This window comes from Gasterosteus aculeatus, chromosome 15 (genome assembly GCF_964276395.1).
Source record: "Gasterosteus aculeatus chromosome 15, fGasAcu3.hap1.1, whole genome shotgun sequence".
Taxonomy (NCBI): domain Eukaryota; kingdom Metazoa; phylum Chordata; class Actinopteri; order Perciformes; family Gasterosteidae; genus Gasterosteus; species Gasterosteus aculeatus.
In genome coordinates this window covers 15,468,780-15,494,583 of record NC_135703.1, presented here as the reverse complement: position 1 = coordinate 15,494,583, position 25,804 = coordinate 15,468,780, and the positions used below count along the sequence as shown (strand labels likewise).

The following is a 25,804-nucleotide window of genomic DNA, read 5'->3' as shown; positions in this document are numbered from 1 at the left end:
AAACAATATTGGCCTTTTGACTTGACACATTTCTCCGGTAGGGTTGTCCGATGCATGTAGCGGCAGTCCAGCAGTCCTCCATCAGAGGGCAGTGCTGTGCTACACAAATTGTAGCAGGACTGTGGCCTCCTCTTCAAATGATTTAGATTTAGCGTTCTTCCAGTTACCACCAGAGACCCGGGCATTCCCAAGCCTACTAAGTGAGCAATACATTTTTTAAGGCATCAGAGTGTTTCAGAGCAGTGTGGAGACTTCACTAAATGGTTTAATTTACTCTACACAGCGGTAATCAGCTCGCTGTTGCAACCGCGTGTTCCTCTGAATGTCTGGATTTGGATGTATCTGACAAACCAAGCGTGTTATGTTGCATCAGAACCAATAATCAGAAATTAACTGTTGGATTTGTTCCTCATCATGATAGACAAAATAAAATACATTTAAGATTTGTTATGCACGGTTATTTCACTGTGCATTTAATTTCACTAAAAGGTGAGACTGGGAAGAGATGTGGTTTTGGGATCCCTAATTGCGTGTCGGTCTGCAGCAGCAAACTAGATGAGTTCAGTGTTTCCTCACATATGCCTTTGCGAGCGAAAAGGCTAATTAAGGGGAGCTCGCCTACACAAGGCTGGCAGCAATGCGCACAAAAGAACCACCATTTTCCCGTTCCAGTCCTCCACAAGTGATACGTCTGCAAGGTAATGTATTCACATCAGGCACCTTAGAGCACTTTAGATGATGGTATAAATATCATAAAGACCACCATATCATGTACAACGCAACTTCAATTGAAGCAAGTCTGAAAATTGCTTTTGTAGCAGGACTATGGTGGTTCTGATTTGCTCTTTCATGTGCAAAAAGAGCCTTTTTCTTTTTTTTTTCCTGTTTGTTTGCAGCCGTTATTTGTGTGCCAAATAGCTTTTAGCAGTTTGTGTTCATCACAAACCGCTGTATTAAAGGATAGCTCAAAACTTCTCAAACAGATTTATGTGAGTTGAGACATTGCAGGTCCTATAACCTTTTACGTGTAAGTCAATGAATCTAAAAATATGTCTGTAGGCTTCAATTTGTGAGAGAGTATGATTTTTTTTTGTGGCCATATCGCGCTTTAATGGTTTTCATCCATGACGAGTGAGGCCTGTGCCTCTCGACCCTCCTGCGCCCCCTCCGAGTTTCCCACGTAACCCCGAGGAGGCCGCCTGGAAATGAAAGCAGGTATTAGCACACCCTAAAACCAAAACAACAACAACAACACGATCGTCTGGGGCAAATGGGGTCGCGGCCTATTCCTGGGGAGCGGATTCGTCAAAGTGTGACACGCTGTGACGAGGCCTCACGGGGTTTGTCACACTGTGGAGCTGTGACACTTTGATGAGTCTTTAGTGTTGGCTTGTTTGAGTGTGTGACACCATCCCGTCACCGTCTGCTATCAGTCGCCACATTCTCTGGAGCTGTCAGAAGCCTTCTTGAGATGGTGCGGGAAATAGCAGCTGCGGCTGACAGGAAGATGGCGTTCCCGGGGAAAGGAGGCACGGCCTCTTTTGATACACAGCCAAGTGCCGCGGAATTTAGATGTGCGGAAGAACTCCAGGCAAAAATTGAGGTTTGTTCACTCACTCGAGCTCAAGGTGGTGTTGAAAACATGATCTGTCCATAAAATCCCCTATTGAGGATGAAGCACCGTTAGTTGTAAACGATCAGGTGTGTTTCCAATCAAAAAGGGAAAAAACAGCACAACCCCAGATACTATAGATTACTTTTCACATACAAAAGCTGATTATATTCACATTTCACAGATTCTTTGAAATGTGTGTTTTTCAGTAGTTTTCACGCTTTCTCACATACATGTATTATATTTTATTATTCAAAGCTAATTATCATCTCAAACAGACACACGATAGGAGGAATCATGTCGTCATCCCTCTGATAGATGTAAAGAAGAACTCAGTGTTTTTCAGCCTCAGAACATTACCTCTGATCTCACTGATTTGTGGTGGACTGTGAAGCAATCTGATACAAATGGCAGTAGTCCCTCAAGCACGCCGTCTTTTCCTCCTTTTACGGACAAATCACACTCCTTTTGCTGTCGCCTCGTATTGCTGACATTGAGACAGCATTGTTCGCTGTTGAAGTGCTTTCAGGAAGTGAATTCATGTTGCTTCTTCTTGTTTGCCACGCGACTGTCTAACAGTGAGTTAACGGAGGGCAGGACCGGACTGTGCTGACATCACTGGCAGCAGTTCAGGAAACAGCTCGGAAAATAATGGGCTTTCTTTTCAAGAATTAAATGAGTGTTCAAAAAACGCTTTTCTACTTAACGTTATTGTTCCCATACAGTGCTGCTTTTCTTTCCACCAGCACATCAGAGGCAAATATTCTACCTTTTACTCTAAAACATGTATTTGACAGTTTTAGGTAATTTTCCCGACGTGTAAGTGTCTGGATGGGCAGAAAGCCCCCTTATTGGTCGCCCTGACCATCAGTGCATGAATGTGTATTCAAACACATTATTCGGGTGTCGTCTGGGTTGGTCCAGACTGCAATAGAGACTTTCTATTATCATCGGAATTCCTATTCACGGCAAGGATTTTCCTAGGGTTGTCATGGTAACTCAGTCAGGTCCAGATGAATAAGCACCATGATATTGTAATTCTCTGACCTACCGCTTTCAACATGACCAACTGTTGATTCAGCCTTTGCTCGTAAGTTACATGCAAACCAGCATGCTGTTTAAAAGCGGTAGTCACGGTTACTTGAGCTCAATTAACTTCTTGGACGTTGCCTTAAAATGCAGCTTATTGAACCCCTGTGTCCCTGAGAAGTTCCTACGTTCTGCTACTCTGGTCTGGAAATGTGGGGCCTTAAATGCCTCTGCTACATAAATGATTCAATTACTCCTCCTATTAAATGTTTTAGCAGAGATAGCGGTTTGCAGCCAGAGAGAGTGGAAGGAATGAAATTAACCTCGGCTAACTCTCTGTGCCCTCAACACTTGTATTATGACTTTCTATTAAAACCATATCTTTTCAGTAATGAATTCAGTCCTTGTACAAGAGAAGAGTTCCAGCATTTAGGCAAACTCATTTTTGTTTGTGTTCAGGTAAACAGTCAAGTGGAAGACCTGCTGACAGGGAGGCACTGGATGCTGTGAAATACCTATTAAAAAGAGCTTTTTACACCAATCAAACCGATAACATGGTAATTACTTACAAATTGAAAATGTTTTCTCTTTTTCGGAAGGACGAAAGCAAGTAAATAATGACATATTCAGCATATTGGTATAGAAAATACATAATGAATTCAAGGGTTGTCACTACACGCTGTGATTTATTACAGTAATAACCAATGAAATAGGATGACATTGGAAATTGATTAAATTTGTTCAGTGCATGTAAGTATATTTTGTTACTTCTGTTACTTTGTTACTGCACCCTCAGCTTAAAAGTCAGTGAATCCCTCCGCAGCGTTCTCTCAATTATTCTCTCTGTTTCAATAAATTCAGATGTACAGTATGCATGAATTATTAGTCTCTAACTCCATCTGGACCACACGATGCCAACACAATTTCTGTATTTTCTGGAGGTTTTTCTATGCTGGGCGGCGAGGGACTGCCTTTACTGCTATGAATCAATTAAATATTACTGTATTTTAGTGTATAGAGCCAATTGTTTTGCCAATTAAAATAAATCCTTTTCGGCTACAGCCTACAATGCTATTTTAGTCACTTGTACTTCTGCATTTATTAGGCAAAGATGGTTGGTAGCAGAGCTAAAAAATGGCTCACTCAATCCAACAGGTTTTGCAGTGATTCACATGGACAGGCAGCGGTCCACAACAGCAGTTATGTTTTCTCATCAGTGACATGCTATTGAATTATTCCATCTATGAATGGGGTGTAATAACTGGGCACCTGAGCACAGCTAATACGACCGTAGTGCTGTGTTGGACAAAAATGTATGCGATCCAGTATTTTAAACAATAGTTTACCGTCAACTTTAAAGGCGACTGGGGAAGCTCCAATTATCTTTTCCTTTTTTCAATTATTGGTGTGCACAAAATTGACCGGTCTCCTCAAAACTTTGATTTCAACCCCATCCTACACTCATCTGCCTGGCAGGCAATATCGGCCATCGCTGTTATTGACAGACTCACAATGTCTACATTGGTAGACACGGTTATTGCACTGTAGTACGCAGGTAGCTTTGGAACATCACGTTCAGTTACTGCCTACGGGTAAAATGCTGAAACATGCTTCTACTGTCATGCAGACTGTTTTATTACATATCAAATATACAGACACACATACGTATGTTATCAATGGGGCCCGACATGGTATGGATTTTCTAATGGCACACTTATTATTTCAATTGATCTCAGAGCTGTTGACAAAAAGGTTGACTTCAGCCTGAGGTAAAGGGAAATGAGGTGTCTCAGGCCAGGGAGGTTAATGGTACAAGATCATTACCCGCTCTGCACTGAAAGAGAAAATACAGTTAACTACTTTGAGCACGAGGAATTTCACAAGTCTGTCTGTGTGGCCCTACAATAGGTGTGGACTCCACAAATGACTGACCTTATTAACACTGTGGCTGGAGTTTCTCAGGGATCTTTCAGACGTTGCATTTTTCTTTGCCTTTGTGATCAATTCCTATGCCAATCCGACGCTGTTCCTTTGTACAACGGGGGTTGTCTCTATGCAGCTGCCCTGACAAGAAGAGGAACTCGATAAACAAGATCAGATTGCAGACGGGGGCATGAGCAGTTGCTATGGCAACCCCCCTTACACCATTTCACCCCCCTAGAATCAAGATCCTTCCTTCTAGTTGCCGCCGATGCCGGAGAGTCTCATTCGGCAGGACATATGAAGTGACAGACAGACAAAACACCCGTCACTGTGGGTAATCCAGAGTGGGTGTCACGACCCCGCGGCATCTGTACTGTAAAGCGATCCCTTTGAGAAATCTGTTAAACAAAATAAACAATGGTCTGCCGAGGAAAGTGGATGAACACGATTACATTTAATCGTCATAACGAACTGACAGGAGGAGACTTTTGATTGTTGAAATGAAGAGAGAGTTGTAAGGAATATACTGCACATGCATATGTACTCTTTAATGGTCTGTTACACACTAGTATATTCTATGCTTCCTAAGGGCTCTGTTGTTGTACCATAAGCTGTTGTAAAGCTTTCCTTTGAGTTTGAGCTGTCACATACATCCGTTCTTTTAAGCCTGTAAAATTCCTGTAGTTCTATTGATCCCTGTGTCCCCCCCCCCACTCCATCATTTTTTTTTACCTCATTTGGTTTCAATGCCTCCCCCGTGGTCTTCCGTCTGCCAAATCTGATTATTCCTCGAAAGGCACTGTAGCCTAGCAGGGAGGATTCAACATTAATAATTGGGGTATTCACCGCGCCGACGTCGACCGCACCTGTTGACGTGAATTCCTAATGAGACATTGGAATATGTGTCAAATCAAGGGTGGTGCATTTTTCCTTTTTTCCCTGTTAATGAACACCGGCATTTCCCTTTAAAAACACACACACACACACACACACACACACACACACACACACACACACACAAAAAGTCTTGAGGCAAATGCAAATCAAGTGCCCACTAGAAATGGGAGGATAAATTCTTCCTACAGCCTTCAGAAGACTGAATTATGGGTACCACTAGATAATTAAAGCCATATTTACATCAAAACAGGGAATGGGGAATGTAATTTAGTCTTTACGTCATCCAGTGGAGGTGACGGGGAACATCCATCACCCTCTCTGTTGGCCTCCGTCACTTGGATTCCGCTGAAACCAGACGCATGCAACTGCATGGCATTCAGAGTTGGCGCGAGCTCCCCGCCTGCTCGCTATAGTTTAGATTGAAAATATGTGAGGGCGAGGCCATTTTTACACTGACAACCAACTGTGAGGCAGGGACAGATCATCTGTCAACCCTCCTACAGGGCGCCATCGCTCTCCTTCACTTTCTCCCCTGCTTGCTCTCTTTAAGAGGAAAGGATGTGCCTGGGATGCACAACTGAGCTGGAAAACCACTGGGAGCCAAAATAAATGCTAATCAAATCCTCTGCTGGATGGTGGATGGCAGGTACGGGAAAAACACACGCATAAAAGAAGAGCGAGCTGTATCACAATAGACACCCAGGGGAAAGTGAGCAAACTGCTGCTTACTTAATATCTACCAATATATAACCAGGAGGAGCACTGACAATGTGCTGGGGGGAAAACAAGGCAAGCAAGGCGAGGCTCATACAAACCTTTTTTATTGAAGTCCCTTCAAATGAAATAAACAGGAATGGAAACTCATTAGGGCTGAAAAAGGTGACAAAGACTGAACAAATACCTTGCTGGAAGGTAACAGGCTACACAACTATGGAGCATCTCTTGCTATGAAAATTAAACCCAAATGTAAAGAATGTATAGTAAGTAACTTAAGTTAGTTCCACTGAGGCTACATGACAATGTTATTGACAATTACATCTGTGAAAGTAGTTTTTGGGTGAAAAGAAGTTATTTTTCTTTCTCTGCCACATCTGGTGGCGCCGTTGATTTTGCATTGGCGTGTTGGAACGGTTTGGACCATCGTCGACCTCACCGCTAGTTTTATTCACAGCTCTCTGCCCCCCGCCTGCTGCTGTGATTCACTTGCACACGCTGGCATCAGCATATGTTGCTAGAGTGTGTAGCAAAACTTCTCAGGCAAAAACTCTGGAGAGAGCGGCTCAGGAAAGTCATTCAGCACGTCAAGCTTAATCACCAGTTTTGCATTTTTTACCTGGCGAATGTTTATTTTGTTGACTCATGACAACAGTTATCAACAAACTTAGAGTAAAAGTGGGCGTCATCCTGCAGCGGTTACCCCTTATGCAAACGGCGTAAGCCTCATCAGCACGTCCTACTTTTACCAGAGAATAACTTAGTTATCATTCATTTTCAAGCAAATACACATAGACCAATGGCTCTGAACGCATGTAGTGGTTGTGCAGAAACAACTCAAATCAGATGCTCGTTCCTGCAGTAAAGTTTGAATGCATGCACTGTAATTCAAGCTGGAAAACGTCACAGCTCGGCATACGCATTCATATTTATACTGGCATTAAATATTTATCTCGTTCAAGGTGGGAAAACTATTTTGAAACTCTGATGCATCGAATTCTACAAAATTACAGCCTTCTTTTTCTCCTCCTGACATTTACAAAAAAAAAATACTTACTTCTTGGCATTTGGAAATGTGAATCTTAACTCCCCTCTTGGATCAGCTGTGGGAGAAATCGCTCAGCAAATGCTTTTCCATCCTGTTTTGGCTCAGTCAGCCTGACATTGAACGTCTGAGCAACTGAAGCAGCCAAGAAAGCATTTGCACTTCACTTTGCAGTTCAGTGCTGAGGCTTCTGGAAAACAACATTCACTTCCACAGCTTGAGAAAACATGTGATTAATGAATTAAAAACATAATTAACACGTCATTTCCCACTTGCCACTAGAGTGTCAGCCAGCTGTTCATTATTGTCAATTTAATATTTAATTTAAAAAATGATGTTTGTACTTAATATGTACATGCTTAATATGACACAAGAGTTTGTGCCCTTGTGTGCAAAGAGGCACTGAGGCTGTCCGACCTAAAGCGGACTCAGTTTGCACTGGGCTTCCTTCCAAACGTCTTCCAGCAGCTTGTTTTGCAGGTGCGCGTGTGTTTGTCTGTGCAGTGGAAAATCTTTTCCCCCACTCTCTCTCTCAGAGACTACGCTGACCTTCACTGAAGTTGTATGGCTCAAGTTTTGTTTCCTCAGGACAGCACTACTTAACTTCAAATCATATCCGCAGACGTTGAAGCGAGCCTGTGTGTGTGTGTGTGTGTGTGTGTGTATGTGTGTGTGTGTCAGCATGGCGCCGAAGGTGTTATATCCGCAGATAGATTTTGTAACTGCAATAGTCTCTCAACCAGGCAGGATGTCGTGAACAAAGTTACTTTGTTTGGAATGTGGAGAAGTGACGTAGATGTTGTCGAATATTTTTTCTCCATTTCCATTTCCTTTTAGGAAAATTTCTGTCTCTTTAGCCCCCCGTATTATAAGTCATTTGGTGATGGACAGGAAGTCAAAAAGCCTTTGCAGAGCTGAGAGGAATGTCAGAGCTGTTGATAATAGAAAGAAGTAATAATGCTAGCACACTCTGCAATGCACTAATGCAATGCATTAGAAAATACAATCTCCCAGAAAATGCAACTATTTGTTTTCATTCTGTTTCGTATGTCTTTGTCCAGTTGCAGTAACTGTCACGGACCATGCAGAATCTGCCATACCAGCGTCCAGTTATCCGTTTAACAGGATCAGTAGCTTCCAGTCGCCCTCGAGCCCACTCTTGATATCCTCACTGCCTTTGCGAGCGAGAGGGCCGACCTGCGTTGTCTTACAAATGGAGAAGAGATGCTGTGTGAATTCAAATGCATTCGGCAGAATTGTATCTCCTCCCCGAAGCGGTGTCGCTGCATCATTTAGCAGCTAGCGAGCAGTGCCATGATTTGCTTTTCCAAACTGAGAGGAGAGAGAAGTGCGTTCTGCGTGGCCAAAAGGCCCTGACCAACCCTGAACAGTGACGTGTGGTGATCGCTCGTGACTGGGAGGCACGGACTCCTTCAGATTCACAAATATATGAGTTTAACAAAGTAGCATAAACCATTCAACTGGCTGCTTGCACTTCGACTACTGGTTATGTTTCATATCCCGTATCGTATATTCTTTTATAATACGGGGAAGATGAAATCAAGCGTTCTGATTGGTTGAGAGTGAGTCACAGGGTGTACTGATTTGAGCCATAATGTAATGTTACCTGTTACCTACATTGACCTGAGCGTTCATATCAGTGCGGTGAAATAACAGTTAGATTTTGCGTGACCGTTGGTTGTCATCTAAGTTTTTAGCTTGGTGCCGATCACCTAAAAACAGCCCAGAAACGGCGCAAATGAGCAGTTTTGTGAAAAGCGAGCTTTCGCAACCGATTTAAGGCACATTGTTGCCAAAGAGCAACATTCAGGTGGACGTCATGAGCGAAGTGAATGAATGAGACGCACAAATTAATGTCGATCTCCTTGTTAATCATCAACCAACTTCTGGTGCTAAGCTAGCAAACGTGAAGTTCCCAATGCTCTTTGTCTGTTGCATAGTAACAGCAGTACGGGGATTTTCTGTAGGCTGCTGAAATGCGACACACAACATTTGGTGGATACAACTTGTTTTGTGCTGAAAGGCAGCTATTTACTTACTAATAATGTCATGGACAAACCAAAGCAATAAGGTTTGCCAACAACACAACATTGTTGACGAAGTCCAGCATCTCGCACCTTATTGCTTAAATGTTCTTTTATATTTTTTAAATATTATTAAAAATAGGGCTGTTCTTTTATTTTTGTCGTGTACAGCAGTGTGTGCATGCTCTTACCTTTACTTGTATATTACATTAAGTCCATACGCCTATCCTTCTGTGGTCCCATTCCTGGGACCACAGCAGAAAAGTGATTAACTTGTAGGACAGATACAGTTGAACAGCAGAAACGACACCAGGCATTCAGTTCGACATGCACGTTGTTTCTGCAGAGCGAGCGGCCACAAACAACCCGGGTGCAACTGGTAGTGCCCCTAGTTCTCCCCCACCCCCCGAGGGAATGCAACACTCCGTCTGTATGGTCCACCTGCTCAAATTCCACCCTGCAATAACTACTCTCACTGTTTTACATATCTACCTAAATTACAGATACATATTGATGTGTTTACATCTTTGGGTGTGCCCCACTTCTGCAAAAACATCTCTGACTTTGGTGTAAAAGTCCTCTTAATCTTCTTTTTAGTTTCTTCAGTCTCTTTGTCTCAATAGACATTATTGCTCAGGGTGAAAGTCGTCCTTGGTTGGTCCGATTTAGACTGTATTTTTCAGTTTTCAAGGACTGATAATGTGCACTTGACGTTCACTACTTGACTGTTTTTGCTAGCGCATGCTAACTATGCTATCAGTCTGTAATACGTGAAGAAAAACAACAGCGGAACGAGCCCGTGTGCTCACACACGCCCCCTTCAGGCAGGCAGAGGTACTGACTCCGCCTCCGCAGCAGTGACAAGCAGGAAGCTGCAGCTCGTCGCTGCCGCTACCTGTATTTGAACAGGAAAATACACAAATTCAGCGATTTTGACTATAAGTCATCGGATTGATTGGAACCTAATAATTACACTTCTATAACAGATCAGTGGACAAACATATATTATTAATCATTATTCTTTTTCCACATTTCATGATGACACAAGGGGAGGCACTGCCTCCAGTGACCGCATGTCACTGACCCTTAACCCCGCCCCTTGCGTCATTTATTTATTCATTTTGTTGTAGAGCAACACGCATTCAAAGCGTCAGTACTGCAGCCTCAGTCGACCCTGTTCTCTAGTCTCTGCCAGCAGCACCAGCAGCACAAGGTCAGTCTGACTCGTTCCTCACTGCGCATCTACACTGAAAAAAACGACAATTAACATTTACTTAAAAAAATCCTCGTAACAATTTGCACTCAAAATTTTTGAGTAAATTTTACTGCTGTGATATCCAGTAAAAGTTCCTTAATAGTATTAAGTAAAATCTACTTATTTCTGATGGTAACATTTGTGAAAATATTAGGTAAGTGTTACTTAGTTTAACTGATGTTTCAATTTTTATTACACACACAAATTAAGTACAATATACTATATTTTTTGTATACATATACATTTACAACATCAAAATATTGAGTAGATTTTATTTATCTTTGATATTTACTGTCGTAAAATTATCAAGTACTTTTTATCCTGTTTGATCATTTTAATTACTTGGTTGTTTGAAGTTATATTACCTAATTCATTTATGTAAATGTTGCAAATTCTCTTTTGATAAATATTACCAAATACTATTAATAATCACACGGCTAAAATACAATTCCATTATTTATTCATAAACCTTTGTCAGGTACCTTACGTAACACCTCATTTTATACAGCTATGTAGAACTGTACATGAAACAGCAGTCAACATTTCACATGACAAAAAATTAAATGAAATCTCAGCAGCAGTAAATCAATAAAGCATCAATCAAGCATCAATAAATAAAAAAGTTTACCTTTACTGAGTGATCATTACGCTATACAGAAAAAAAGCATATCACTGGAAAATCAAAATGTTTTTGACTCCTGGACGCATTAAACTAAACAGGGCACATCAGGTGACAAAACAGATTGAGGGTTTGACCTGACAAAATATGCTGTACTGACATGAACAACATTCTAAACAACAACATCCATTAACATATTTATATTAGCATTCGGTTAAAACATTAAAGTTTGAGGACAACATCAAATCCTCTGTTAAAACCTTTAAAACAAAGGTTATTTTTAACTTTTTTTTTACCTTGTGAGCATGAATGACAGCAGTTGCCTTTGTTGACAACATTAGGAACATTTAAGAAAGAAAACTCCTTTCAGACAGCAACTTCAACTTTAAAGATGTACTTTTGGTGACAACTTTATCCCATTCAGTTCCAGGAAAAGTTTTTGAAACACCTCAAAGGTGTAGCGCAGAGTCGAGGGGTAGGCAAGGTTCAGGGAATAAATCAGTCCCATTAGCAACGTGCAAGCTTTGGCTGTGCTGTTGCATCGTGTCAATACCTCCTTCCCTTCAAGAATGATGGAAACATCTACTGGTTCTTCTCCATCAGTACCATGGACAACCAGGATCTTGACTATGTGTTGAGTGGCATCACTGCGATTGTCCTCCTGCATGAAATTCACAAGAAAAAAGAAAACTATTTAGTTGACAACAATTCAAGAGTAGGAATACCAGCCTTCTATAGACTATTACAAGAAGTGTTGTAAAACGTATTTAAAAGTTATGCCTAAGTAAAAAAAATTAAATTTGGTGGTTAAATACTACTTTGGTGCAAAAAAATATATTAAAATCACCCATAGATATCGTACTCAAGTAAAGAGACAAAAAATTATTTTAGAAAGAAAACGTGGTTTACCAGGCAATCTTCGAAAAGTTTCTCTTCTTTTTCACCAAGGAATAGTATGAGGCCACTGATAATTGCGTCACGTCACATGTCAGTGCTTGGGTTCTGTGAAAGGAGTAATAGCATCAGTTGCAAACAATAATTTGTACACAATATACTATCATGTCAGAAGATATGAATACAGTGATCCCTCGCCACTTCGCGGTTCATTTATCGCGGATTCGCTATTTCGCGGATTTTCATAATGCATTTTTTTTTTTTTTGGTGCATTGTGCTCTGCATTCTGATTCGCTAAAAACTCACTCCCGAGCCGTTCATTACAGTTCTCCAACGTAATCGATGGTGGCATGTCGGTGTACAAGGATCTTTTTGCAAAGAAGAAAAAAGAGCGACAACAGCTGCCTATCACTATGTTCTTCTCCCGAACAAACACACCTGCACCGCGGGCTTCAGAAGAAGAGAACACTGCAGAGCGCAGTCAGGATGCAGCGGCCCAGTCTGAAGAGCAGTGAAACGGCCTACACGCGAGTCACTGTATTTGTATACATGTAATAGTTGCTAATTGTAAAAAAAAAAAAAAAAATTCTATTTCGCGGATTTCACTTATCGCGGGTCATTTTCGGAACGTAACCCCCGCGATAAACGAGGGATTACTGTACTTGCAAGGAGCAGTGGTTTGTTTCCATGTGTGGAAAGGAGAAGTATGTTACAGAGTGAGAATTTGTGTTGTCTAGGACAGGGGCAGAATGTGTGTGAAACTGTGACACACAGTAGATCTGTCTTCCTGCAGAAGATACATCAAACATACCTGACTCAGTTTATCCAGATGGGGCCTCAGCCTGCCTCCAACACCTCCCTTGGCTTTCATCAGGGCAGTAAGCTTTGGTGTATAGTGGTCTAGTTTGTACATGAAGCTTTGCTCTAGAGAAATTGTAGTTATTCTCCAAAACTCCTCCTTGATCTGTAGATCTTGATCTGAACTGTAGAATGGATGAACAATAAAAACAGCAATATTGTGTCATGCATACATGCAGTGTATTTGTACTTGCCTAATCACAACGGTGCAGTATTTGATTAGTCACTGAACAGCCCAGCGCTCCTGACTCTCTCTGGTCACCTCATGTCCCAGCCGGCTAAATACAAAAACAGTCGCCTGTGAATGAAAACACATATTTTTAAGGGCAACTTATAATTTATAGATTAATTTACAGCCATTTTCATGTTGTGTTTGTCTCTTGACCGTGGCACGCAGCTTCAACGATACACCGCAACGCGGCCGCCATGCTAAAAGTTGAGATGATGTTTCGAGGTGAAAGCACATAGACAATAACTAAAAAAACGAAAAACTTTGGCGTAGCGTTGTGTTATATTCGCACTACACGGGACAGTACATGAGACAAAATACAATAGCTCTGAATAAGATATAGTATCTCGCAAATTAACCGCGCGGTGTGCGACTCTGGTGGAATGAACTGGCTAATAACTAGCTAGCTAGCTAGCATCAAGCTACATCACACAAACCTTGGTGTAGACCGCTCAGTATGCAGTCCATACAGTGCTTCAAACTAATCACCAAAACGCGTTTTAAACTGATAATAAATTATTTAATGGATAAAGCTGTTACTTACCTGAGAGATTCCGGAGATATTCACAACTCTGTCTGCCGCCAACGAACGGACGGACAATGGACATCTGCGCGGTACTTTCGTTTGTCCCAATGCGCATGCGCTGATTCAAACGCACTCTAAAACAGTGTCGTAAAATTTACTCAGTATTTTAGTGTTTCTAGCAGAGACTAAAAAACATTTAAATGTTATGAAAACATCCATAATAAGACTTACTCCTTCCACACAGCCATTTTAAATACATATATAAATTGTGTACATACATGTAATTTTACTTGACAAAATCTAGTTCCCGCAGAAACGAAAAATTTAATTGTAGACATTAGGACAGTTTAATTAGTATATTTTACTACACCACCAAGTTCGTTTTTTCAGTGTACCTCCCTGGATCCATTCGCAGAGAAATACCCTTCTAACAACTTTTTGCATCTTCTTTTCTCTGCCTTGGAGGCAGAGTTAACTTCTTCGGGTCTTTTCTTTCAGCGTCTTGATACAGAACATACTGACAGCTGACATGGTTTCTTCAATCAGCATCCATCCTCAGACTCTCCCGTCCGCCCCGGTCCCGAAACCATCACATATCGATGTTAGCTCATGTCTTTGCTTTACACTGTTCTTTGCCCAGTGCTGGGCACTTGCGGTTTTGTTCCCTTTTTTAGTTTGAAACTGGAGCTGAGTGAAATGTGTTAAAAGTCAAAAGTCTACTTCAGCAACACACAAGTGACAGCATCGACCCGAGGTTGGTTACAAATATCAAACGTATTTTACCTGTTGTCTATTCACTCTTATAAACATGAGTGGAAGACCACATGGGTGTAAAAGTCATTAGTGAACACGTTTATTTTTAAGAATTCCTAAACAAAACAAACACAGACGGCCAGCAGCATGGGGGGGATGTGTGAAAAATATCTGGAGCAAACAAACAAAATCAGCCGCCGTGTCAGGAAGAGCCGAGATTCCGGTTCAGGTGCTGAGTGTTTGCAGGTGGGAGTCTTGGGATGCAGACAAATGTAGCCTGATGCTGACCCTGCAAATCGGTTCTCCTCTTTAAGTTGCAATGTGCTCTGCAGTAACAGGGCTGCTTGTACTTCATGCCGTATTGTAGAAGGTAAAGCGGGCGGCGAGTGTGCTCAGCAACGCCAAACGGTGCATGCTGCTACTGTGTGCGCGCGTGCTTATCTTAAAACATATTGACAAATATATATTTGAAAAAAAGGAAACATGATTGGCTACTGACAACACTGAAGTTGCCAACCACATGACCCCTCGCTCTCTTCTCTGGTGCGGGTCGGTGGCCGTTCACACACCGATGATCATGGGCCTGGGGTGGCGTTGTGCAACCCCACAACCATTGGCCCCGGGCAGTCCGTCACGGTCATAGTTGCTTACACATGGGTGATCCAGGGCTCTGCGGTGCTGATAAGCATGCTGCAGGTGAAGGGTAGATGCGGCCCGGGCTTTTTTATTTGGTTTATAAACCTGTTGAACCCAGAGCTGTTTTTAGGCCTCTGCTCTGAAAATGGCAAACCCATGATAAAAAGTGTAACTACTTTATCCATCTTTTATTTTGTGATGGGATAAAGAGGAACATCTGTGAGTGTTCTAATGTGTAAAAATCAGTTTATACTATAAATAAATCGATATAACACAAACAAAAAAATGACTTCCATACCTATAAGCTCTAAAATCTGGAAGTACTAGGCTAAAAACATGTTACTTCGATTGATCCTCTGAAAATGGGGATGAATGTGTAAATATGTGTCATGATCCAGCGCTCCCCTTCCCCGGAGTACTGAGGCCTTCGATGTCTGGTCCCCAAACTCCCCCGCTGTTTGCTGTCCGGTTGGTCTGTCCCGTTTTGTGTTGGTTTGTTCCACTGTGTGTCTGTCTGTTGTGCACGCCCACTCATCCCTACACACCTGTGTCTGGTTTCCCATCAAGCTGGTCTGTATATATACCCCTTATCCAGTGCTGTAGTGGTAAAATTAGAGGTGGGTAAACTCTGAATTTTGTGATCATACAGACCTCGACGCGATGCGAAGCAACGCAACACAAAGTGTCACGACTCTGTAAGGCTGTCCTGGCTATATTGCATTATGTTATCAGTAAAAGTCATATACAATCAATGCTAATGAATACATGTGTTAGTAGTTTATTAAATTTAAGAAAACAGTAAAGAAAAGTATGTCAACACAACACAACAACACAATTGCAGATTAAGAACTATCTACATATGGAGTCTCCTTTTCACAGTAGTGCCCAGAGGGCCTTCTTGTCCTCCACGTCAGGTCCTGCCTTGCACAGAGGAGCCATGAACCCCCAAACACGCGTTCTGGGGTTCATGGCTCCTCTGTGCTTCTCCTCTCTATTGGACCTGGTGTTTCTCCTCTCCCTGTGCTCTCTGCATCATTGCCTGTCCTCTCACTGCCTGAAAAAATATGTTGAATTTAAGAGTTAAGCAGCCTGTCAATTACACTGACAACATAAGTTAAAGGAACACTCATGTACTACCTATGTCATCATAAATAGCCTATACAGCAGGGTTTTTTTTCACATTGAGAACTGACTTGTTTTCTAATCTACGCGTCACCAGGCGTTTTTCTTGTCCTTTTAGAGCGCGCGACTACTACTCCCCCTCGTCAGTCATTCCGCCCGCAACGACTACTACCCCCCCGTTCCGCCCGCAACGACTACTACCCCTCCGTTGGTCGTTCCGCCCGCAACGACTACTACCCCCCGTTCCGCCCGCAACGACTACTACCCCCCCCACGCCGGTCCTTCTCGACCGGTCCGCGAAACATTGTCTGACATGAAACCGGTCCGTGAGGTAAAAAAGGTTGGGGACCACTGGGCTGATCCACAACGTGTGTTTACATACCTCCTGGATCCTGATTGGTGTCGCTGCTGCAGCCGCAAGGCACTGATTGGATGCTCACAGACCGTAATACAGCGCAGATGAACATGATTCAGACTACGGCGTTTATATGTTCAACAATAGGAAACGTAGTCTTAGCTGTTTTAAAATTACACCAAGTTTATTTCGGATTATTCCAACGGAAGAATACAAGGCGCAGGGAACTTTGAGGTGCGTAAACGCCACTTAGAGGTGCGTAAGCGCTATTTATAGGTGCGTAAACGCTATTTCCAAAATTCTAGAGGTGCGTAAACGGCGTTTACGTGCGTCTTCTGGATACGACTAAACCTAATCCCTGTGTACCTGTTATTCATTAAATCTGCGCTCTGTGCTTGGGTCTACTTCTGTCTCCTGTGATGTGTTACAATATGGTTGTAATTTGTCATATCAATTGAATTAAAGTTCAAAGTTCAAATAAATATTGAATACTTCAGTTCATATATACATATATCAATACTTTATCACTGAGATTTGACTTCTCAGACTCACTTTCCATTCAAACAGTAACTTCTGTCTCTGTGCAGTTATTTAAAATCTGTTTTCGCACCAGTTATTCACATTTTCTTTGTGATATATGTTTCACAAATATCCACACAATTTTTGTGTTCAGTAGACCGTTGGAAAAATTCCCAGTTTTGGCAAAAAGCCTCCAGTAATTGTCAGTCAGTTGCTCGCTGGTTGGCAAAAAATATAAAACATGAGAGCTGAGCCATCAGACACAGACACACACAGAGCGAGGGTGAAGTGTGTGTATTAATAGCTGCCGTCTCGTGGAGTTTTCATTGCTGTGAGATATCAGAAAGGAGGTGAGAAACATCAAAGTGAACGCCAATACGAAGAAACCGAGTTTTCCACTCACTTTGTCCAGTTCTACGGAACAGAAGCTACTTTATTTCTTGACTCTGGAAACACGATGAATGCTGTGATGCAGCGACTGATCCCCATTAAGAAAATCAATTGATCTCCATGAGTGACTAAAATGGAATTTTCACAGCTGTGCCTTTAGCCAGAAAAAGGGGGAAAAGACTGGCCTGTCAACAGTGGGAGTGATAAACATTACACTGGAGGGCTGTTCCACAAAGCAGCGTTATCAGTAAACTCACGCTTATTTTAATACCACAGGTTTGTTTACAGGGAATGTTCTGTGCACATTTTTATGATGGATTTATGGTGCAAATGGATAAAAACTCCTTTTTTCTCCTTCACTGTAGATGCCCATACACTTTCAGAAAGAAATGCATATATTATTTAACTTTTTTAATAAAAGAATAATACTTATATATAATACATTACCTGGTGTTAAAAACAACATTTAGGATTGAGTCAGTGGAATAAAAGAATATCTGACATTAGAAACCAGGCTTCTATCCTGCTATCATTTTTCCCTGTGATCCCCGGCGGATCTCCTCCGGGAAATGCACGTTCTTTTTAATGAGTACTGTACAACAGCTGGAAAATGTGTCTGTCGCATGAACGGGTGCCAGAGTTAATACGTAGCCGGGCGCAGGCAGGTTGTGGCTGTAGGGAAAAGCCTTTATATAGAAGCATGTGTTTTACAGTGCCCATTTATCCTAATGGGGCGAACCCACAGGGGGGAATATTTCCAGCTTGAATCTCCTGCAGGGGCTTCAGCTATGTGCAACCAATGTGGGGAAAGGTAATTCAGCGTTGTGGGGAGGCCACGGACGGGCAGTTAACACCAGGTCACACGGTACAGAGCCAGTTCTGCGTCCACGTACTGATGACAGGAACGCTCTGAAAGAGGTTTTGGAGTGTGCTTTCATCGCAGCTGTGGTTCACTTATTCTCAGGGTAGATTCACAGGATGCGTGCTGACAGATAGCATGTATGGGTTTATACGTTTCTGCATGTGTTACGTTCTGACTCCCCAGGAGGGGAGTGGGATTCACACCACTGCCCGAGGACGCCCTGTGGCCAGTAAACGTCTATGGCGTCGTAGATGCAAGAAAAAACATCACCTGAAGTTGGGGTAAGCAGGTTTTTATTTAAGCGCAGTTAACAGGGGAAATGAGGAGGGCTGGCAGTACCAAAGCAAAGAAGAGAACAAAATGTCTCCCACCCCCTTACCCGTCCTATCTCCCAACGAAAACCACTAACTAACTGGCACACTAACAAGGCCCCCTACCCAAACTTACAGTAGGTGGCCTAGCCGGGTGTAGCTAGTGTTGTTAGACAGGAGAGTAACCCTACGTGCAGGTATGTAAACTCCGGAGCAGGGCTAAACTACTCCTCATCCCCCTGTAAGAAAAGGAACAAAGAAAAAACAATTAATCGAAAACACAGTACAGCAAATCAACAGAACTAATAACTACCCCACCATACACCAGCATTCACATACACACAACCAGAGTGACACCCACCCGGGTGAAACAAACACAGGGGTACATATACCGACAGAAGGGCATGATGGGATTGGAGATGAGTGGAAACAGCTGAACCGGGTAACGAGCGGGGGTGGAGCCAAGATGAATGGAGATCATGGATGATCAGTACCACCTGAACAGGGGACGTAACAGCATGATACAGTGTGATGTCGTGGGGGCTCGCTTACACAAAGCATTGTTTGCTCATTACTCATTACAATTTTGGGCTCTCCCCCCGAACTGTGAGAAATATGACAAACCCCTATGAGAGGATGTGAGAGCAATTCACACAGCGAAATATTTATGCTCTCAGGCCAGTCTATGATGCTTCTTCGAGGACGCAAAATAGGTTTACAGCAACAACAGTTAAGGTGCAGAGAAGAGACTTAAAAGAAACAAGATCACGTACAAGTATTATAAATAAGCAGTAATAAAACACGAGTCTACAGTGAAAATGAAATGAAATGTTACATATACAGACAGAATAGCCACTATAACCGTAATAACTACGTACATGATAATAGGAATGTTTGCATTGATCCCTAAAACTCCTTATATGGATAACCTGGGTTACCGAGGTAAGGTTATGAATATTGTGTGGTAATACACTCCTGTGCTCTGCTAAGTATCACGGAGCAGATCATCAATCCCCTTTTGCTTTGTGTAACAAATCCACCTCTGTAGACCTGTGGGTTGTGCTCTCAGACCTATCTGATTCAACCTGTAAGCCTGTATACAATCATGAGCATACCTTTTCTTCTACCGTACATGATATACCGTATACAGCGTGTAGAGTTTGAACTTTCTGCTGTTACAATTCCATTTACTTCCACTTTATTTTTAAGGACTATGTACAAGAAAAGGCCACAGAGGAAATACAGGTTTAGTGGTACTTGAATCCTTCAAAACAAGTTTGAAGGATTCAAGGCTCCTTCTGGTCGGTAGTGTTGCCGGGGAGCCGGCAGTTGAATAACTCTTCTATATTGCAAGTCGGCTTACAGCCAATTGCTCCAGGATGCAAAAAGACATTCACTTGTGTTGTAAAATATACAAAATATTTAGCTATTGGGATAGAAACATGCTTAATCACTTCTATGCAATGACCAACAACTTGTATTTCCAATATGAAATGTGCGAGGGCAGATACGCAAGTACTGAATAACGAAATTACAGACTTCAGCTAGTGGCAGCTGCTGGCTTGATGATGGCGTGCCAAGAAAAAAAAAATTCATCCTCTAATTCAACCCTGCTATGAGCTGGACAGCTTAGGCAGAGACTATGCCCATGCACCTTTTCCCTCCAACACACACACACACACCAGGGCCCGAAAACCTTCCACCAAATGAAGCCTAATGCTGCAAAATGATGTGTTTTGTCTGGCTAGAATGAGAGGAGAAACAGAATGATCTACTTTGTCATCATTTCTTTGTCATTAAGCTGCAGACTTGGATATCATGGGGAGGATTTCTTTGTGTAATTACTCTTTTACCACAGCGCCAAGAATGAGAATGTTTGGCCAAAATCAATATGATAATGCTGATAAAAATACCTGTCGCCCACAGCAGAAGGAATGGATTTGTAAATAACATACTTCTCTAATTTCCAAATGCAGCAGATGAACAAACAATGGTTCAGTAGGAAATTCATGGCAGGCATTCAACAGCAAGAAAAACCTGCTTGGAAAAACTCATAATGGTTCATGAATAAAGATTGAAAACTCACTTAAAAGGTCCGCACTGTCCTGTGTGACGGAGCGTGTTCATGAACAGGTCTTGTTGATGACAACTATATTGTTTACTACCAGACAACATCCACCATTAAAAAAGTAAATTGTCACTTCCACGTGTTTGTAGGGTGTTTCTTCTTGCTTCTTCAGCTTCTTGCAATGGTAAACGGTGTATTTTTGACCATTGGAAAAAAAGTGGGTCTTGTAAAGATAACTGATGGTACTGATGTATTTTTGGGACCAATTAACTAGCAATCAAGTAAGCGAAACAGAGCTAGCTCAGATCTGTGACTGTCAGGGGAGGAAAACTCTCTGAAGTGTCTTCAAAGTGCCCACAAAAAGATATGGATTGATCCTTGTGAATGCCTGGATTTCCTCTATTTCCCTCTTCTTTCAATCACTTGAATATTATTTATCATCTACAGCCATAGCCTCTGCAGTGTCTGTTGCTTTCACTCCCTCCTTTGAAAAACTCCCATTTAACTGTCTTCCGACCAGTGCATTACGAGTCTCTGGTGGCAGCCTCCGCAAAAAGAAATCGAAACTGTCACCGTATGTTCCTGCAGATTTATTGATTAAGTGTGAAATGCTGCCATGTTGTTCACTACCGGGGTGAAAAATAGGTAGGCGGGACCTGTCTGTGAAGGAAGAAGAAGCTATTAAAAATTGCCGGTGTTGGCGGCAGTAGAGTAGGTTCAGGACAAGACAAATGTATCGTGGACATGCAGGGAATGATTAGTTCTCCTGAATGTGGACTATCTGCCTTATGGGAGCAGTTCTGTGGATTGTGTGGCACATTAAGGGCCTATCAACCATTAACAGTATTACAAAGCAATTAATTGCTTCACTAAAACATGAATTTATGATGTTCATTTTGAAGATATTTTTTGTTGCTAGTGCAGTGTTTGCCCCTCCATTATATCGTAGGGGGGCAAAGGTCTTAACCCAGGGGAAACACTGTAGTGTATTATTCATTGCCTGATAAGTATCAATTCAGTTTATTTCTATCTATGTCTCTATGACATAGGAAGCCCCCCCCCCCCCGACCATGAAATCTGATCCCCAAACGGGGTTTGATTTATTTCACACAACATGTCTGCTGAGCGTTTATGATTTGATAAATCCCCGAAATTAGTAATTTTTATGGTAAAACTTAAAATCTCTATCCTGTTAAATCTGACAGAATTTCCTAAGAGATACTTGAGGTGCTCGATAAAAAAGTTTATCCTCTGGGTCACATGAATCATCTTTCCAAGAGTTTTGTGAAAAAGAGACTAAAAAGCCAATCGCCTTCAGTGCTGCGTTTAAACCAGAACGTATGTTTGAAAGGTTCATCCTAGGTGATGCCAGTCCTTTTAAAAAGGAGGTCAACTCGAACATTATCTTCAAGCAACAAAATATGAAAACAGCAAATATGAATCAACCTTGGGGGCACAACACTTTATTCAGAGCTCTGATATAAAAGAGCCTGCAAGGTTCCTCAAAAAGCCCCCGTCGCATCTAATCACTGACGCATTGTGCAGCCAGGGAGGAAATTTGTGGGATTTTATGCACAGTCAGTTCCAATGATCATCCTCCCCATTGTCGCTGTCTGCGGCGCTGAAATGACAGCATCATTATTGTCTCTTTGAGCACAGTGGAGATATGGCCACATTCCCCCAGGCCTGATGAAACGGGAGTTAGAGGAAAAGTCCTGCAGTGGTGGAAATGATTGCACCCTCTCTCTCCCTCTCTTGGTTTAGGGACAGTTACCTCTGATGCCGATCTGAGAAAACAACACCGGCTGAAGCTCAAACTTCATCAACAGGAAATCAAAACAGTACAATGGTGAAAGCACATTGCATGCACAAAAAGTGCATACAATCTGGAGGTCAAAACAGAGATAAATACCTTGTAAACAGATGAGCTCAAGATCTCTGAATCACCGGGGCCTTTTTCTCTCCCCTCTGGGCTGTTATTTTGTCATGTTTGTGCACGACTTGCTCTTTGCAGCTGGTGGCAACTTTTCTCTGACTGATTAGATTGCTCCAATGTAAATGTCATCACGGTAAGAAAATAAACAAAATATAATTGCCTAATTATTTTTAGTTGGAAAAGCATCAACATCTCTGGCATGTAAAACACGCTGACCTGTTTTGCAGTCATTCCTTTTGCTGGGTCGCTAAGATTGGATTTAGAACAGTCATTGATGCTGCAACATTTGAAAGTTTATTAATATAATATAAAATATATTGCTTGGACAAGGTTTTTCTCTGGTAACTGCTTCTTAAATGCAAAGATGATCTACTTTTCTTTTTTCTTTTTCTTCTCATCTCTTTTATAGTTTCCGCTTAGATAAAGAGGCTTCAGACTTGCCAATGAGATCTGTGGACTCTGCTCTGGTGAGTACAACAATTATTGCCTCGACACCAGGGTAGATATGGTCGCATTGCCCTTTGGTCGACGGCCAGGCATCGGCGTCACCACCCACGTGCACCTAGAGGGACTCAAGGTCTTCATTAAAATGAGGAGATGGCTCCTGTTTCTTACATCACTGCCTCCTGGCCTCCCCTCAACGCTGGCAACAGGTTTGGGTGAATACATCCATTAAATTGGATTCCTGGCCTGCAGGGAGTGACAAGCAAAAAAAAAAAGAAAAGATATTTGAACCAGGAGGAAAGGATGATATAAATTTTGGCTGCGACGGAAAAACAGTCCATGTCGTAATAGCATGGCTATTTGCTCTGCTTAGGCCCCAATTTCCACAGTCCAAGCCACTGAATGTCAATTTGGGGCATGGCTGATCACAGTGAAATAGCTTGTGAGAGATGTCCAGTTTGGAGGAAAAAATTGTCCCAAGAGTAAATTGTTTGCAAACCAAGAAAACAGTTCATTCTACAGAAATGTATTTAGTAGGTTGACCACCCCCTCTTCTGCTCATTCCATGTGTTCTTTCAACTTTTTTAATGTTTTTATTATGAGAGCATGGCTCCACGGTCGCAATTCTCTCTCTGCCTGTCTGCTTCCACAAACCGGCAGCTCAGCTGAAACCAGGCTGGCATTATGGCTACAAGTAAGTGCGCCCAAGACTCATTCATATTTTCGTGCAGTTCTTTCAATGCTGCTGCCAGTGCTGCTCACTCCACAGTCCCAGTGGAAGTTACACAGCAGTTCGTAGTAACCTTATTACGCTATCATTCACCTCATGCTTCACTGGACCGGTGCAGGCAAGGTCCACCCGGTCCATTAGCTTCCAATTAAAACGGATCACAAAATGGTGGACGCTCATTTAATGACCATTTCAGCAGGCGGCCGTGAAATTGTTGGCACTGTGGGGGGAAAAAGACCTTCCCGAAAGGCAGAATCTGCCACATGATTTCTCGGTTGGACGTAAGCACACAACCAATCCATCTCCTTAACAAAATATGTATGCCATCAAGATGTGTGGATGCAGGCTTAGTGTGATTTTTAATTTGTGACTTTTACATTGGAGAAATTTATATCGAAAAATGTACATTAGTATTGTTCTGCTCTAATATTGAGAAACAGTCTTTTTGAACCTGCAAATATAGGACTTTTATCTTGGATAATTCTCTATATTTGTACAGCAAAAATATTTCATTTTTTAAAACAAGAGTAGTCAAGCTCCTGAACACACATACCTCAGTCATTATCTGGAATTATTAATTAAATAGCTTTAATTCCGGTTACATGTTTAATACCGTAAATTTCAGCCTATAGGTGCCCTAAAATTGAGTTGACCGCAGTCGTTGTCAGGTGGTTGTCACCTTCCCAAAGTTTTAATACGGACCGGACAGCTGAACAGTGAGTTAGACTTTCTTTTTACCCTACGGTCTTGCTCTGCCAAGGTTTGGGATTCGCACGCGAGCTACACGGTCCTGTGGCAAAGAAAAGTTCTGAGTTGTGTGAATGCATGAATGTATGTGTGGCCCCGTTTAGAAGAATTGTTATTATTATTGTTACGTCCTCTTCTTCGTTCAGAAGACTGATATTTGTATTGTCCCCCGAAAGGTTAAATAGGAATTGGAGAGTGCAGTCAGCAAACCTGTATTTCTTTTTGAAAGTAAACGCATTGTCTTGGGTCAGTAATTTGAACTCAAGTGCGCCTATGCGGTATATTTACTTTATTACTACATGAGGGCGCCCGATTTGTTTAACAACGACAGGCGGACAAGAGCAGCAGTTTCGAGCAAGAGCCTTATTGTTTTATTAATCTGTTCGTTTAAATTGTTTGTGCTTCATCAATGAATGTTTCACATGACTAATGTGCTGCATCATAAATACGTTTATATTAATTTCAAACTTTTCAAAATTGAAAATGAAAAACTTTATTTATTTATTTATTGTAAATGACCTCTCGCGGCCCACCTTCAGTACCTTCGCGGCCCACACTTTGGGAATCGCTGTCCTAGAAGGTTGGGATGCTACATACGATTAACAACGATTGCAGTATCTCTGACTCAAGTGACCGTCAATGTCCCATTGATGGACTTACTCTGCCAAGCTCATGCACATTGTTACACTACTGATTTGACATCTTCATGCAGTCCACAGCAAAAAGGCTCAGAATCCACTCTGTTGTCTTTAAATCTTATGATACAGGGGGATTAACAGACAAGCACTGTGCGGCTGACTTTATCAGAGAAATGTGGCTGACCCCGTTGCCTTGCACTCATACAAAGAGATGGATTATGAGCCAAATGTGGTAGTTGACATTTGTACAATCTTCCACCTCAAAGGGATTTAGCATGTCGTCAGTGCTGGGAGAATGCTCACCAGGCAGTGAATATATGCTTTTTTGGCCAAAATTATACTCATGAAGCACATGAGCTCACAGATATTTGAGAGAGGTCATTTGACTCGACGAAGGAGAATTCAACTGAAACATTGATCGGTACACATGACCACATGAGAAGGCCAATTAAGACTTTAGCTCTCACTCGCATCCCCTAATTAACCTCTAACTTACATTTTTTCCAATATACAAGGATCCGATCCGGACTGGAATAGCTGTTGGTGTTGTTAGGGATTTAAGCCAGAAGTGCACCCCTAGTGGTGGAAATTATAATACGTGTAATAATGTTTAGTGTTAGAATTGTAGTTTGTGTGTTATTATATAT

At 42.0% G+C, this 25,804-nt stretch overlaps 2 long non-coding RNA genes across 2 annotated transcripts; both read right to left on the bottom strand.

Annotated features, from left to right (window-relative positions):
- Nucleotides 1-4,260: 4,260 nt before the first annotated feature.
- Nucleotides 4,261-10,050, bottom strand: LOC120832423 (uncharacterized). The gene is made up of 4 exons (XR_013452683.1): nucleotides 9,457-10,050; nucleotides 5,297-8,426; nucleotides 4,574-4,962; nucleotides 4,261-4,475 (listed from the first exon to the last, which is right to left on the bottom strand). It is a non-coding gene; the product is annotated as an uncharacterized LOC120832423 (long non-coding RNA).
- Nucleotides 10,051-10,963: 913 nt separating this feature from the next.
- Nucleotides 10,964-13,782, bottom strand: LOC120812250 (uncharacterized). The gene is made up of 5 exons (XR_013452682.1): nucleotides 13,665-13,782; nucleotides 13,086-13,189; nucleotides 12,845-13,016; nucleotides 12,049-12,141; nucleotides 10,964-11,800 (listed from the first exon to the last, which is right to left on the bottom strand). It is a non-coding gene; the product is annotated as an uncharacterized LOC120812250 (long non-coding RNA).
- Between the last annotated feature and the right edge of the window lie 12,022 nt (nucleotides 13,783-25,804).